We start from the raw sequence: 15,079 nt of genomic DNA, 5'->3' as shown, positions 1-15,079 counted from the left end.
GGCACTCCACACCACTGGAGTCAAGCTAGCCGGGCTGATGAGAGGTGTTACCTCGAAACCGGTCCGGTCCTCGGATGCTTGATTCCTTTCTGGGAAGGACATGGCTTTTGTAGTTCGGACTGGACTGTTCCCATGGGGCACAGGGTCAGAGCTGATTTGCATATCGCCATTGTCTAACCCAGGGTGGTGTGGAGTGCAAAAAAACGATGGATTTGGGCCCAGATCTTTGGACTGGGGTGAGTGTGTGACATTGATCCACATTCGGTCCATCACCTGTTGTGTTTGCATATTCCGCCCTAAGTGCGCTGGGGATGCCCAGACGTGGGTCCCAGGCACTCCACACCACTGGAGTCAAGCTAGCCGGGCTGATGAGAGGTGTTACCTCGAAACCGGTCCGGTCCTCGGATGCTTGATTCCGTTCTGGGAAGGACATGGCTTTTGTAGTTCGGACTGGACTGTTCCCATGGGGCACAGGGTCAGAGCTGATTTGCATATCGCCATTGTCTAACCCAGGGTGGTGTGGAGTGCAAAAAAACGATGGATTTGGGCCCAGATCTTTGGACTGGGGTGAGTGTGTGACATTGATCCACATTCGGTCCATCACCTGTTGTGTTTGCATATTCCGCCCTAAGTGCGCTGGGGATGCCCAGACGTGGGTCCCAGGCACTCCACACCACTGGAGTCAAGCTAGCCGGGCTGATGAGAGGTGTTACCTCGAAACTGGTCCGGTCCTCGGATGCTTGATTCCGTTCTGGGAAGGACATGGCTTTTGTAGTTCAGACTGGACTGTTCCCATGGGGCACAGGATCAGAGCTGATTTGCATATCGCCATTGTCTAACCCAGGGTGGTGTGGAGTGCAAAAAAAGGATGGATTTGGGCCCAGATCTTTGGACTCGGGTGAGTGTGTGACATTGATCCACATTCGGTCCATCACCTGTTGTGTTTGCATATTCCACCCTAAGTGCGCTGGGGATGCCCAGACGTGGGTCCCAGGCACTCCACACCACTGGAGTCAAGCTAGCCGGGCTGATGAGAGGTGTTACCTCGAAACCGGTCCGGTCCTCGGATGCTTGATTCCGTTCTGGGAAGGACATGGCTTTTGTAGTTCGGACTGGACTGTTCCCATGGGGCACAGGGTCAGAGCTGATTTGCATATCGCCATTGTCTAACCCAGGGTGGTGTGGAGTGCAAAAAAACGATGGATTTGGGCCCAGATCTTTGGACTGGGGTGAGTGTGTGACATTGATCCACATTCGGTCCATCACCTGTTGTGTTTGCATATTCCGCCCTAAGTGCGCTGGGGATGCCCAGACGTGGGTCCCAGGCACTCCACACCACTGGAGTCAAGCTAGCCGGGCTGATGAGAGGTGTTACCTCGAAACTGGTCCGGTCCTCGGATGCTTGATTCCGTTCTGGGAAGGACATGGCTTTTGTAGTTCAGACTGGACTGTTCCCATGGGGCACAGGGTCAGAGCTGATTTGCATATCGCCATTGTCTAACCCAGGGTGGTGTGGAGTGCAAAAAAAGGATGGATTTGGGCCCAGATCTTTGGACTCGGGTGAGTGTGTGACATTGATCCACATTCGGTCCATCACCTGTTGTGTTTGCATATTCCACCCTAAGTGCGCTGGGGATGCCCAGACGTGGGTCCCAGGCACTCCACACCACTGGAGTCAAGCTAGCCGGGCTGATGAGAGGTGTTACCTCGAAACCGGTCCGGTCCTCGGATGCTTGATTCCGTTCTGGGAAGGACATGGCTTTTGTAGTTCGGACTGGACTGTTCCCATGGGGCACAGGGTCAGAGCTGATTTGCCTATCGCTCGCCATTGTCTAACCCAGGGTGGTGTGGAGTGCAAAAAAACGATGGATTTGGGCCCAGATCTTTGGACTGGGGTGAGTGTGTGACATTGATCCACATTCGGTCCATCACCTGTTGTGTTTGCATATTCCGCCCTAAGTGCGCTGGGGATGCCCAGATGTGGGTCCCAGGCACTCCACACCACTGGAGTCAAGCTAGCCGGGCTGATGAGAGGTGTTACCTCGAAACCGGTCCGGTCCTCGGATGCTTGATTCCGTTCAGGGAAGGACATGGCTTTTGTAGTTCGGACTGGACTGTTCCCATGGGGCACAGGGTCAGAGCTTATTTGCATATCGCCATTGTCTAACCCAGGGTGGTGTGGAGTGCAAAAAAACGATGGATTTGGGCCCAGATCTTTGGACTGGGGTGAGTGTGTGACATTGATCCACATTCGGTCCATCACCTGTTGTGTTTGCATCTTTTAATTTGCAGCAGTGTGCACCTATTAATCTCCAATAAAGCTTGTACCCAGTGCTTTTTTGTGTAATATATAAATAGTTGGGGCTAAAAGCAAAACAGCAACTGTGAAGGATCATTTAGCATGCATTTTGTATTTACTAAAGTTCCAAATCAAGTCCAATACCCAGTTCTCAATTTGTCAAATAAAGCTGTTGGGGCGAAAAGCAAAGCAGCTATTGTAATGTTTAAAGTTTTAGCTGTTCACAAATTAAGTACAACTCTAAAGCCTCCTTCATTCTAACGCATTTTTTGAAATTATTAGCAAGTACAAAATAAATATAGCTGTCTCAAATCAAACAAGTAGTAATTGTTATATTGTTATATTGAAATTGCTAGTAGTTTGAACTCATATAAGTTTTAAAGAAAGCCTATACTGCGTGCTTAATTTGAAAAACCTTAATAATTAGAGCTAAAAGCAAAGCAGCAAGTGTCAGTGTTCATTAACCATTACTTTTCAGTTACATAAGTTATAAATGAAGCCTTAAGTCTAGTGCTTCATTTGTAAAACATGGTGTGTGAGATAATACGCAAAGCAGCAACTGCAATATGTAACTTTACAGTAGTTTGCAGGCCTTGAAGGTCTAATGAAAGGCCTATATGTCAGATTTTATTTTGGACCTATGTGGTTGCACAGTGCTGAAGAGTAACACATGGCATTTGCTGTTGTGTATTAAATTGTAAGTTAGTTTATGTTATAGCCAATTGTTTGCATATAATGCATTTAAAAGAAGTAGCTTTTAGTGTAATGTTTCATGCTTTTTGGAGGTGTTTTTTGAGATTTAGAATATTTTGCTTTAGATTTAGTACATCAAGTTTCACAACTTAAGCACTGGATGTAGGTTCTTTTTTGAATATTTTTTAGGTGCAGACTGTTGGAAAATACGACGTAGCAAATGCTGCTTTGCTTTTATATTTAGCATTTTATAATTTATGAATTATGTAGTGTTTGAAACATTTCTTTCATTGAATAAAGTGTCTGTAATTTTTGGGAGATTTGATTAACAAACTTGTTGTTAAAAATGGAACAAGCAACAACTGCTCCATTGAATAATTTAGCATTTTTTACCTTTGTAAGTCCCAAATGAAACCCATACTTATGGCAGTGATTTTTTAAACATGAAGAATGGGGGAGGTGCTTAATGCAAAGGAGCAACTGTTGTTGTTAAGTTTGGAGTACTCTGTTACATAAGTTACTAATACAAGCAAAAAACACAGTGCTTAATTTGTGAAATCTGAAATGTTGGTGATAAAAGCAAATCAGCTACTGCAACATGTTACTTCTTTGTTACTTTACAGATACAGGTCTTAATTAAACGCCCATGTGCAAGTCTATATGTCTGATGTAATTGGCTGCAGTTTTGGTTTTTGCCCTCTACTTTATTTGACAATTTTAGATGAACGTACAACTTGGCAGTTGCTGTTTTGCTTTAATATTCATCCAATTATATTTTATAAATTAAATACTTGTGTAAGTAGTCCTGTTTTTTTACTGAATTGTCTACAAATTAAGTGCAATTAAATAAACAAACGTGACTGTTTGTAAATGAAACAAGTATCAATTGGTACCTTTAAAATCATAGCACTTTGCACTGATATAATTCCTAAATAAAATCTATACCCGGAGCTTAATTTGTAAAACATGACAAGCTGGGTCTATTTGTGCAGAAGGGACTGTATTGGTTTATTGCAAACACTTTGTTGTTTTCTAAGTTACAAATAAAATACAAAGTCTAAGGGGTCCATTAGGATGACGGGCGGACTTTGCCCGCCCGTCATCCTATCGTAAATCGGGACCGCCCGCCATAAGGGCGGGGGTCCCGGGGTGCCATTAGGATGTGCCCGCCACAGCGGCGGGCACATCCTGTATTTTCAACATAGTGGCGGGTGGTGCTCTCTGCACCGCCTGCCACAATGCTGAAGATGCACTTTCACATTTTCATTTGCAAAGCGGCAGGCACCGCGAGGTGCCTGCCGCTTTGAAAATGAAAATGAAGTGGGGTATGCACCACCCCACCTGTACTTCACTCTGGGGGCCTGCAGGGGGCCCCCAGAGTGAAGACCGCATGCCTTTCCGTGGCCGCAGCGCCGCTGCGGAAAGGCATCTAACAATGCCTATGGTAATATTGCGGGTGGTGTCTAGCAGACACCGCCTCCATGTTACTCGTTTTCCGCCCGGCCGCTAGGCGACCGGGGCGGAAAACAGGCGGGGCGGTATTTTGCACCGCCACCTTCCCCTCCGCCATCCTAATATGGCGGGGGGATTTGGGCTTGCAATGTCAGGCGGTTTGCCTCCGCCAGGCCGGCGGTGGCAACCGCCAGCCTGGCGGAGGCAAACCGTCCGACATCGTAATGGACCCGTAAGGCTTTATTTGTATAACATAAACTGCTGATTAATAGAGCAGTTTTTTTAAGATCCTGCATATTATATTTTACAAATAATGTAGAGCTATGAATATGTTTTCTCGGAATAAATTATCTGCAAATATTTTGCAATCCGAGAAACAAACATGCTTTATAATGAAAGAAAGAGCAATAGCTATATGTAATTCTTAGAACTTTGAATCCATATCAATCACAAATTAGCTTATATCCTGTACTTTATGTGTAACTAGCAGCCCGTCCCGACGGCGTCCGGGGGAGAAAAGTAATGTGTGAAAAAGTATTATAAAGCTTTTAATATTTCTCGGTACACAACATTTTTGGCTTCATTTGATTGTGGACGTAGAATAAATTGGTTTTTCTAATTTCCAGACCTTGAAAGAGCAACATATTACTGCCCATGAGTGAAACAGTCTTCTCGTAAGTCAATGCCTATAACTTTGTATGTTTGTCCATGAGATTTGTTAATAGTAGAAGCAAAAGCAATGTTCATAGGGAATTGCAAGCGTTTAAATTGAAATGGTAGATAATTTGGGATCATGGGTATGCGTGGAATGTGTGCTAAGTGTCCCGCGGCAGGGCCAGAGAGAATAGTAGCTTTAATGACATAGGGTAAAAGACTTATAACTTGTAGTCGTGTCCCATTGTATAGATCAGGTGGATGTAGGTTGCGTAATAACATGATGGGAATCCCAACTTTAATTTGTAGTGCATGAGGTGGAAGTCCGGATGGGTTAAGTGAGTTTAGGAATTCTTGAGGATAATGCACAGCGTCTTCAGTTTCTAATACTGTATCAATGGATTTATAGACTTTTGTCTCTCCTGGTATTTGAAGTAGTATATGTTCATTGATATGGTTGACACTTGAGTTTCAGGGTGCACCTATAGCTCTTTCACAAATCCACCGGAAGTCTCTTGTAGCAATCTGCTCTATGTCCGGGTATACATGTTGTATGAGTTCCTGTAAGGTAGACACTGGCGTACCAAATTTGTGAATATTAATATTGTCGTTATTGGTAGGTACTTCACCATTACCAAGTTGTAGTAGAAGATCAGCAAAGTGACTATCTCCACCACCTAAATGTGTCCTCATGTTAGTGAGTAATGTGAGAGTTTGAACACAGTCCCAGAGTTGTGATGCTTTTAAGCATGCTTTTAGTATGTCCGCACGTGTTCCTCTTGGAACAACAGGAAGAGTTTGTCTGAATTCTCCAGCAAACACAAAAGTAACGCCACCCCATTATGGTATTAACATTTCAAATGTCTTGTAGAGTTCTATTGACGGCGTCTATATGTGCATAGTGTGTCATAGTACATTCGTCCCACACGATAAGAGAGACTCTTTGAAGCAGTGTTCCTAAGGGTCCATTTTTGCGTACAGAGCACGTTGACTCTTTCTCCACTGAAACATTTAAAGGTAGTTTAAACGTTGAATGTGCAGTTTTCCCACCAGTTAGCAAAGTAGCAGCTATTCCCGAAGATGCTACAGCAAGAGCCAATGGTCCTGAAGAGCGTATTTTAGCTAGTATGAGGCTTATTAAGTACGTTTTCCCTGTTCCTCCCGGTGCGTCTAAGAAGAAGAATTTACCTTCTTTACTTTCCACACTTTAAACAATGGTGTTGTATGCAACATTTCGATCCAGAACTAAGTTTGGTAAATGTTGTTCTACGTATTGACGGATGTTATAATTCAAAGGTAGTATTTGAGTGTGTTTGTTAGTGTTATGTATCGTTCTCTAACTTTCTGGCAATTTGAAATCTTTTAAAGATTTCTCATTTAGTTCATAGAGGGAGTCTTCTATTGCTATGAGTACTTGGTTAAAGATGTCATTAGTGAATGGTATTGAGTCATCATGTGTTTCTTGTTGTTTTCTGTGTAGTATATCTTCACATAAATGTTCTTTGTATTCCTCCCATAAAGACATTGGATCCGAAGGGTTACAGAATAACAGAATAGTAACAAATAATTGGCGTAATTGATTTGGGCAATCTGAAAAGGCAGCATCACTTAAAGTATGTTTCCAATGTTGGTCGTCTTCAATGAGTCCAAGTGATTTACATGCAGCTTGGTAGGTAGGCATTAATTGTCCATGAACGGTTAAAAGACTTTCAAAGCTTTTAGGTCTCCGAACATGTTGTAAAAGAATGCGTAAATGGAAGCACTCAGATTGGTTTGGGTGAATAGTGTACATTCTCCCGGGAGCCGAGTCCTTTTTTACTCCAGGGTGACCTAATAAGTCAATACCACATTTCCTCTGTGTAAAAGTATTTTTTCCCCAGGTATAGTATTGTGGAACCTCTTGGTATAGCAATGTTTTAGCAAAAGTGTCCGTGGCACACAATTCAAAGAAGGCAGTAAGTGTTGTAGGTGTTGGATTTTCTGCTACTCGGTTCATTGTTTTTTCATTAAAATAGACTCTTTGTCCATTTTGCAGATGTACAGCTAGATGTGTGACCGTCGGATGTCTTTCATGAATGTTAAACTGAAGGATACGCCAAACAGCCTCTGAAGTACTAATATACCTGCCATTGAGATTTGTTTCAATTTCATTATGTTTGTTTGCAATAGTAGCAGTTGCTTGATCTGAGCCTTTGTTGATATATTTGCAAATATATTTAATAGCTTTCACTGATTGGCAGTATTCAATATTAATGTGAGCATTGAAAGTGCGACATAGTACAGGTGAATATGGAACCACCCACTGATTATCGACAGTAATTTCTTGGCCTCTAACAGTCATTGTGATTGTCTGTCCGCCATGTTGTGGGCTCCTTCTATGGTAAATGGGATAACCATTAACACCAGTTTCTGTTTCATTAGTGAGAGGGATGGGTATTTTTTGGTACAAATCCCAATTTTCATACATGGTGATAGAACGTTGTGTTCACCACATGGGCCATGCAACATGTTCTTTTTAACAATCAAAAATAGTTTTTCATCATTGACAGGATCTGGCAGCTCAGCGGATATAATGAGATCTACTTCGTCTGCTTATATTTTAGGTTCAAGCCACAATAGGATGTGCACGTGTGGCAGTCCCCTCTTTTGCCATTCAATGGTAAATATGTTAGCTTTGGCATATCCAAAGATATGTTTTTGTGTTAATATTTTCATGAGTGCTTTCACTTTTAAATTGAATACACGTGCAACGATGTCATGTCTATCGCATGATCTTTGTTTAGGAAACAATTCTTTTTTAATTTCTGGCCACTCTGGATTGCATGTGAAGGTGATGAACAAATCAGGTCTCTCATAGTGCCTAACGTATGTCATTGCATCTTGTGTCTTTTCGTGCATGTGCCTGGGCGAGCCAGTGAAGGTAGCGGGTAAAATGACGTGTTGTCCAATATCCGAACCGTGAAGGTGCTGATCTTGATTGAGTGCATCTTTTAAGTTTATGTAGTTTTCTGCCCGTAGTTGTGTTTCATTGCGGCGTATGAAGTCGAGTCTTTCGGTGATCATTTTTGCCATCATATCAACAATATATTGATTAAAAAGATTTCGAAACCAATGTAAGGTATTGAAAGTTGTGGATCTAACCATTAGAGTATAGGCATAGTATTGCATGCATGTAACAGTTTTGTTCTTACCGCAGTTTGCTAGTGGTATGTTTAGACAATAACCATCTTCACCTCTCGAGAATAGAATGGGATATTGTAAGGGGTCATATGATCTATGCAATTCGGAGACTTTACGTAATATTCCTTCTCGTGTATGTAAGACAATGCCGCGTGGGCCTTTGTTTTCATTAACTAAAAGAACTGCAACTTCATCAGTTGTTGGTGCATTATATCTCCCTGTATGTGTATTTGGAGGGCCTTGATCAGCGTGGATGATAATTTTAAAATCTTCATCATGTGAATGCATCTCATAGTTGCATTTAAGTGACCTAATGTACGTGTTATGAGTGTGCAATGTGGCTTGTAGTTCTTCAATTAGCTGTCTGTTTAAGTTTGGGATCATGTGTGATCGTGCATCAACTTGTTGCATTGCGGAAAGGAAATATATTTGTAGAAATTGTGGGGACTTTCCTTCTTGTGGAAGCATGCTGCCAATTAAATGGTATAACTGTCCATGTATGTTAAAACTAGGCATGAAATTGCCTTCTTTGACTTCATTTGCACCAAAGGATGTCATTTGGAATAGAGTATTGTAACGGCGTGTGTTTGTTAAGAAATTATTTGAAAGTGGGTGAGTGCCATCAAGTAGTTGTTTAATGATTGGAGGTGGTTCTTGTATGTTATTAATATTGACCTTTCCTGATAAGCAACAAAGGCCTTTAGGTTCCGCCTTCCATTTCTGTGCGTAGCACTTGTTACAGACACTGTCCATGTTTCCAATTATAACATCTGCATTGTTCATGTAGTCAATAAGTGGGTTGTAGTTGAATGCTGATTTGATGCTATGTACTCTTAGTGGTAGCATAAGTAAAGGTTGGTCTGTAAGTTGTGTTTGAGCTTCTATTGTTGAAGTTTGTAAAGTGGAAGTATGAGGTATAGTAGTGGACGTTGATGGCTGGTCACTGTTGTCCTGAATTGGCTGTGAAAGCTGAGAAGTGTATGGATCAGCAATGTTTGTTAAGTGGTTGTGATCTTGTTCTTGTGTTAGTCGTATGCGCTTATTCCTTTGTGCCCGTGTTTTATATGTTGCCCTTGAAAGTTGTGTCTTCCTCTTCACCATTCTAAGAAAGTGATTGTAATATTTGTAAAAAGTGTAATGATATTTATGCTAATTTGTATTGTTTTTTGCAATATTGTATTTGTCCTAGAATGTTTATGTTGTGCCCCTTTTTGTAGTAGGATATGTGTGGTTTGGATATGGTCTGAAAGTGTAATGAATGAGGCGTAACATTTAGGCAAATCATTTAATGTCCCTGTGCCTTCAAAAAAATGAAGGTGTGTCCTCATGTAACATAACTGGTGCTATGTAAAGAGCTCTGATATCCGATTCCGGTGTAGTTTGCTCTATATAAGAGTGTGGAAATAAAAATAAAAGTAGTACAGTGGGTGTTCTGAGTATTTTCAAGGTGTGTGTTTTTGAAAAGCAATATGCATACTACTATTATAAAGAGAGAACGCTCAAACTGTTGTGCCTGAACAACGTTATTAGTGGGTGTTAGCGTTGTAAAGAAATAATGTCCTTTTAAATATCCTTAGTTATGTTTGTGATCATGGGTAAGTGTGGTTATATTTTCCACAAAGCAAAGCAGCATGTAGCGTAAAGCGGCGTTAATTATTATAGATTATGCCTCTTTTTGTAATGTAAATGCAGCAGCATTAAGTAGCGTAAAGCGCCGTCAATTACTATACCTTATGCCTCTTTTTGTAATGTAAATGCTGCTTATTTAAATCCTCCTGTTTTTTGTGTTTTTGTCCGCCCCCTGTGGCAACGTGTAATGTAGTGGTATTTTTAGTTAGAAGTGTAAGGAGTGTTATGTAAATCTTCCTTTTTTTGTTTCACTGCCAGCCCCCAACCATTAAGTAGCTGAAATCTCCGTCAATTAGTATACATCATGCCTCCTTTCTCAATCTAAATGAGGCTTATTGAATTCCTCCTGTTTTTGTTTTCCTGTCTTTCCCCTGTCTTAATGTGTAATGTAGTGTGGCTGTAATGTGAAGTTAAATGAGTGTTATTTAAATGTTCATGTTTTTGGTTGAGTGCCTGCCCCCTTGTTGAACCTGTGATGTGTTGTAGATTTTTTAAATGTGTTGTTTTTTGGCTGATTCCAGCGAGGGGTCAGAGCAGGGCTATTTGTTTCCCTCTGCAAGCATGTCCGCCCTGTTGTAATTTGTATTTTTGAGTATATTTTTCAATTAGCATGCATTCACGTTGTGTAAAGTGTCCTCAATGAGGCCCTGGCTGCCCGCTTTCCAAGGCCTTGCAACAGCGTTATTGTGGCTCGTTCTCTGCCCTCTCACAACCTGTAAGTCCACACAGCAATAATGCTCTGACTGTGTATTGTGAGCGCTGTGTCCATGGACTGCTGTGAACTCGTTTTTTTGCTTGTCCCTGCAAGAACGTTAGACAGTTAATTACCGTCCATCATGCCTCCTTGTGTAATGTTATTGAGGCTTGTTAAATTATTCCTGATTAGTTTCCTGGCCGCCCCGCGTTTACAGAGCGTACATGATGACTCATTGTAAAATGGGAAAGAGGCTTGTTCTCCGTGATTATTTCCCTGTCTGCCCCGCGTTTACAGAGCGTACATGATGCCTCGTTGTAAAATGGGAAAGAGGCTTGTTGTCCGTGAATATTTCCCTGGCCGCCCCATGTGTATCCCCTTTGAACAACAGTGCTCGCCTCTGGAATCGTTTTTTGAAGAGCGTACATGCAAAATTTTCAGAGGCCTGTGACAATATGTCTTGCTCAGTTGTTTCCCCGCGTTAGTGGCTCCGACAGCAATAATGCTCCTAGGAATCATGTGCGTGTTGGACCAATGGCTGAAGGTTTTTATTAATTTTCTTTACAATGAATTTGCTACTTGTGTGATTGCTTGCGTGATTGGTTATTTGTGTAATGTGTGTGGCGCCATTGGTTGTTTGCTTGAATGCGCGTTGCTTGCATGATTGGTTATTAGTGTAATGTGTGTGGGGCGATTGGTTTTTTGCTGAAAGGCGCGGTGGCGCGATTGGCTGGTTGTGCAAGGTTGTTTTGTGGGTGTCACGGCCAAGAGTGTTGCGCGATTGGATGCTTGTGTGGTGTTGTATTCTCTGCACTTCTGTTTTGCTGTATCCCTTTAAGTCTGACATTCCATTTCCTTGATGTCATTGCCTACTGTGTTCTGCTTAGTCAGTTAGCTCCCTGCTTTCTGATGGGATCACCAGTTATTCTCTGTGGTACTTAATAAATACCTATTAAGTTATATTTCTGTATCCTGGCTTCATTTACAACACATGGCGACGATGAGCAGAAGGAGCTGAACAACCATAGAGGGAGGAGAACACTCCACTGGTGAAAAGAACCACGCAGATTTTGAGGAAAAGAAACTACGCAAGTTTAATAAAAAAGAAGAAAGAATCTCACCTTTTAAACCAAGTGGAACTGTCAACAGAAATTTATGAATATGAATATGTCCAAAATTTAAAGACTACCCTCAAAAAAATATAAGCGAAGTCTACTTATTTCTCAAACAACTGGTGAGTTTGAAATCTGCTTATACTTTGGATTTTATTTGAACCATAACCTTGTTGGTCGTGAAACTGTGAATGCCATAATCTTTAAAAGAACAAAATTTGGATGTATGCAAACTAAACCAGAACAGTTAATCTTGGATCTACATAAAACCACCTCGTTTTGTGAAAATCGTGATAAGCTGAATCCAAGCGCATGAAAGGAGATTGACTTATATGTGTTTACAATCCTAACGGAAGAAAAGAGATTCTCTTGCATGTTTTGCCTTTGCCACATCAAACTGTAACTTCCGTTTCTAAAAATAGCGAAAAACTGCAATCTTAAAACATCGTACTGTTTTTTGTTTTGCCACATCAGACTGTAATCTCATCTCCTAAAAAGCTGAAATTCAAACAGGTTTCATTTTTGCGTTCTGGTATCACACACGGTGATTAAAAGCATCTTTTAAAACTAACCGGCAAGCATTGGCATCGCGCTGCATCTTTTGAATCCGGCTCGCGTAGAGAAACACGAGCCTACTCACCCGCAGAATCCCGTGACTTCTTCCCGAACGGAGCCATTCTTGCTGTAATCTACGTCAAGCAGGGAAGAGAACACCGGAGAGGAAAAGGAAACAAACGTCAAGCAGAAGTGACGTAATGACGCGACGTAGCGGCCATTTTGAAGCCGTGTGAGGTAACTAAGCAACCTCACTAAACAACACGCATCATTTTCTCTTATAAAAAAAAAAAAAAACGCATTAAACAAATATTGCGGAAACAGACAAAGACACTCTCCGCTCCTGTTCTTTCTGCAGACGAGTGACTCAAACGGTGATTCACAGGCGAGGTGATTCAAACGGTGAGGAAATTATTTGATTAATCAAGAGCTTGCTCAGGTAACCAGAACATTGACTATAGACTTTAGTACATGGTGTTTTTGATATAGTTGAGTATCCACATGAATTAAGACTTACCATTGGTGTGAAAAAAGAATATAGTGCCTACAATATTTTAAAAACAATACATTGAGAACCTGCAATTTTCTTGTTTTTTTTTTTTTTCTTCTCTGTTTCTCTTTGTTATTGATATGGAGAACCTGAATGTTATTGTACCTCCCATGTTCTTGCAAACTACTGGGGATCCACCCATTGAGTGGGATGAATGGATAGACATTTTTGAGAATTACATAGAAGCACTTGATGGGAAAGATTTCAGCGCAACAAGAAAAAAAGCTCTTTTATTAAGCGCTCTAGGCAAGGAAGGTCAACGTTCATTCAAATATCTCCCAGTAGGACTAAATCAAGATGGAAGAGCAATAACCAATGTATACACTGAAGCAAAAGCTCGCATGAAGAAACAGTATGCAAAGGAAGTAAATATTGTTATGGCCAGGCATAAATTCTACACTCAACCCCAAAGGAATGAAGAATCAGTAGATCAATTTGTGGCTAGATTACGTGAACTGTCCATTAAATGCAGTTTTGGCGAGATAAGAGACGAAATGATACGTGATCAGCTGATAGTACAATGTCGCAATAAGAAGATGCAGGAAAAACTGTGGGCTGCAAAGAATCCTACCTTACAAATGGCCATCGATATAGCGAAAGTAGTTGAAGAGTCAAATGCGTGTATGAAAGAGATGGAAAAGAGAGATACCGGAAAGGAAAATGTACAAGGGAACGGGGTTTCTTGTGTTGAACAAGATGAAGTTGCTGCTGTGAGCAAGAAAAGTGGAGAGTTGAGTGAGAGGGGTCCAAGGAGATTCAACAATGGGTTTTCTAGTAATGACAGGAACAAATTTCAAGGAAGAATATGCAGTAGGTGCGGGAGTACTTTTCATAACTCAGATTTTAGGAGATGCTTTGCTATTGATAAAGTATGTAGGAAGTGTGGGAGGAAGGGACATTTCTCCAAGATGTGTAGGGGAGGAAATGTGGATAAAGTGGCTGTTGTGGAAAACAGGGAAATAGTAAGAGACATTGTTGGAGTAGAGGGTACCAACAAAATATTGTGTTTGGGTGAGGATGGTGTTAGTGAAGGTGAGCCCGGTAGAAGGTTCAGGCCCAAAGCTCAATTTCTTATCGATGGAATAGAGACCCAGCTGATGGTCGATCCAGGGTCATTGTGGACTATCATACCCAAGGACATGTACTTAGAAAATTGGAAAGATGTGCAGTTATTGCCTAGCGATATTAGTCCTTGTGGTTACCAAGGTGAGAGCATAGATGTAATTGGGTTTATGGTATGTGTGATATCATTTAAGGACCGTTCAGTTGAAGGGAAGGTGTATGTAGCCAGATCAGGCCCAGCGATTTTAGGATGGGGGCAACAGTATGACCTTGGTATAATCATTAATCCCAGGGCAGCACAACAGGTGATGGTTGTGGATAGCATAACCACGGATTCAATTGTTGAAGGAATGAATGGTTTGTTTGATGAGCACATTGGAGAGTTGAGAGGTTATGTGCATAAGATTGTACTGCGTGATGATGCCATGCCTATGCAACACAGGGTAAGGAAGGTTCCATTTATTGCACGTGAAGAAGTGAAGAAGATGTTGAAGGAAATGTTGGATCAGGGAGTGATAGAACAGATAGAAACATCACCCTGGATTTCTCCAGTAGTTATCACAACCAAATCTGACGGAAAATTTCGTTTTTGTGTGGACCTTCGCACCCTGAACCAAAACATAGTAGTGGATAACTTCCCGTTACCAAACATCAACGAGTTAGTTTTGTCACTGAAAGGAGGGAAGTACTTCTCTAAGCTGGACCTCCGCAGCGCTTATCATCAAATAAAGTTACATCAGGACTCAAAGGCGTTGACAGCCTTTATAACAACTGAGGGGATTTACCAATTCACACGTATGCCCTTCGGACTTGCCTCCGCAGCTGGAGTGTTTCAAAGAATGATGGGGGCTGTACTGAAGGGAGTGAACAACGTTGTGTATTTCCAAGACGACGTTCTGATATTTGGTGAGACTGTTGAAGAACACAATCTGATCTTAAAAACTGTTTTAGAAAGGATGGAACAAGCTGGATTAACTCTTAAAAAAGAGAAATGTAAATTTGCAGTGGAGGAAGTTGAATATCTCGGATATACTCTATCTGTCGATGGTGTGAAACCCAAGCGAGATTTATTAGACTCTATCAGGAATGCACCACCTCCATGCGACAAAGATCAGTTGAGGTCGTTCCTCGGCCTCATCGAGTACTATGCTAAGTTTGTAAGAGATTTTGCGGAGAAGACAGAAAAGATTAAGGTGTTG

The 15,079-nt window shown here is 41.6% G+C and overlaps 1 pseudogene; it reads right to left on the bottom strand.

Moving 5' to 3' along the window:
• Positions 1-5,059: 5,059 nt before the first annotated feature.
• On the bottom strand, positions 5,060-5,566 carry LOC147711589 (ATP-dependent DNA helicase PIF1-like; annotated as a pseudogene).
• Positions 5,567-15,079: the final 9,513 nt, after the last annotated feature.

The sequence above is a fragment of the Lissotriton vulgaris genome, chromosome 5 (genome assembly GCF_964263255.1).
Source record: "Lissotriton vulgaris chromosome 5, aLisVul1.2, whole genome shotgun sequence".
Lineage (NCBI taxonomy): Eukaryota > Metazoa > Chordata > Amphibia > Caudata > Salamandridae > Lissotriton > Lissotriton vulgaris.
Note: the sequence above shows the minus strand (reverse complement) of the source record. Positions and strands in the feature narration are given on the sequence as shown.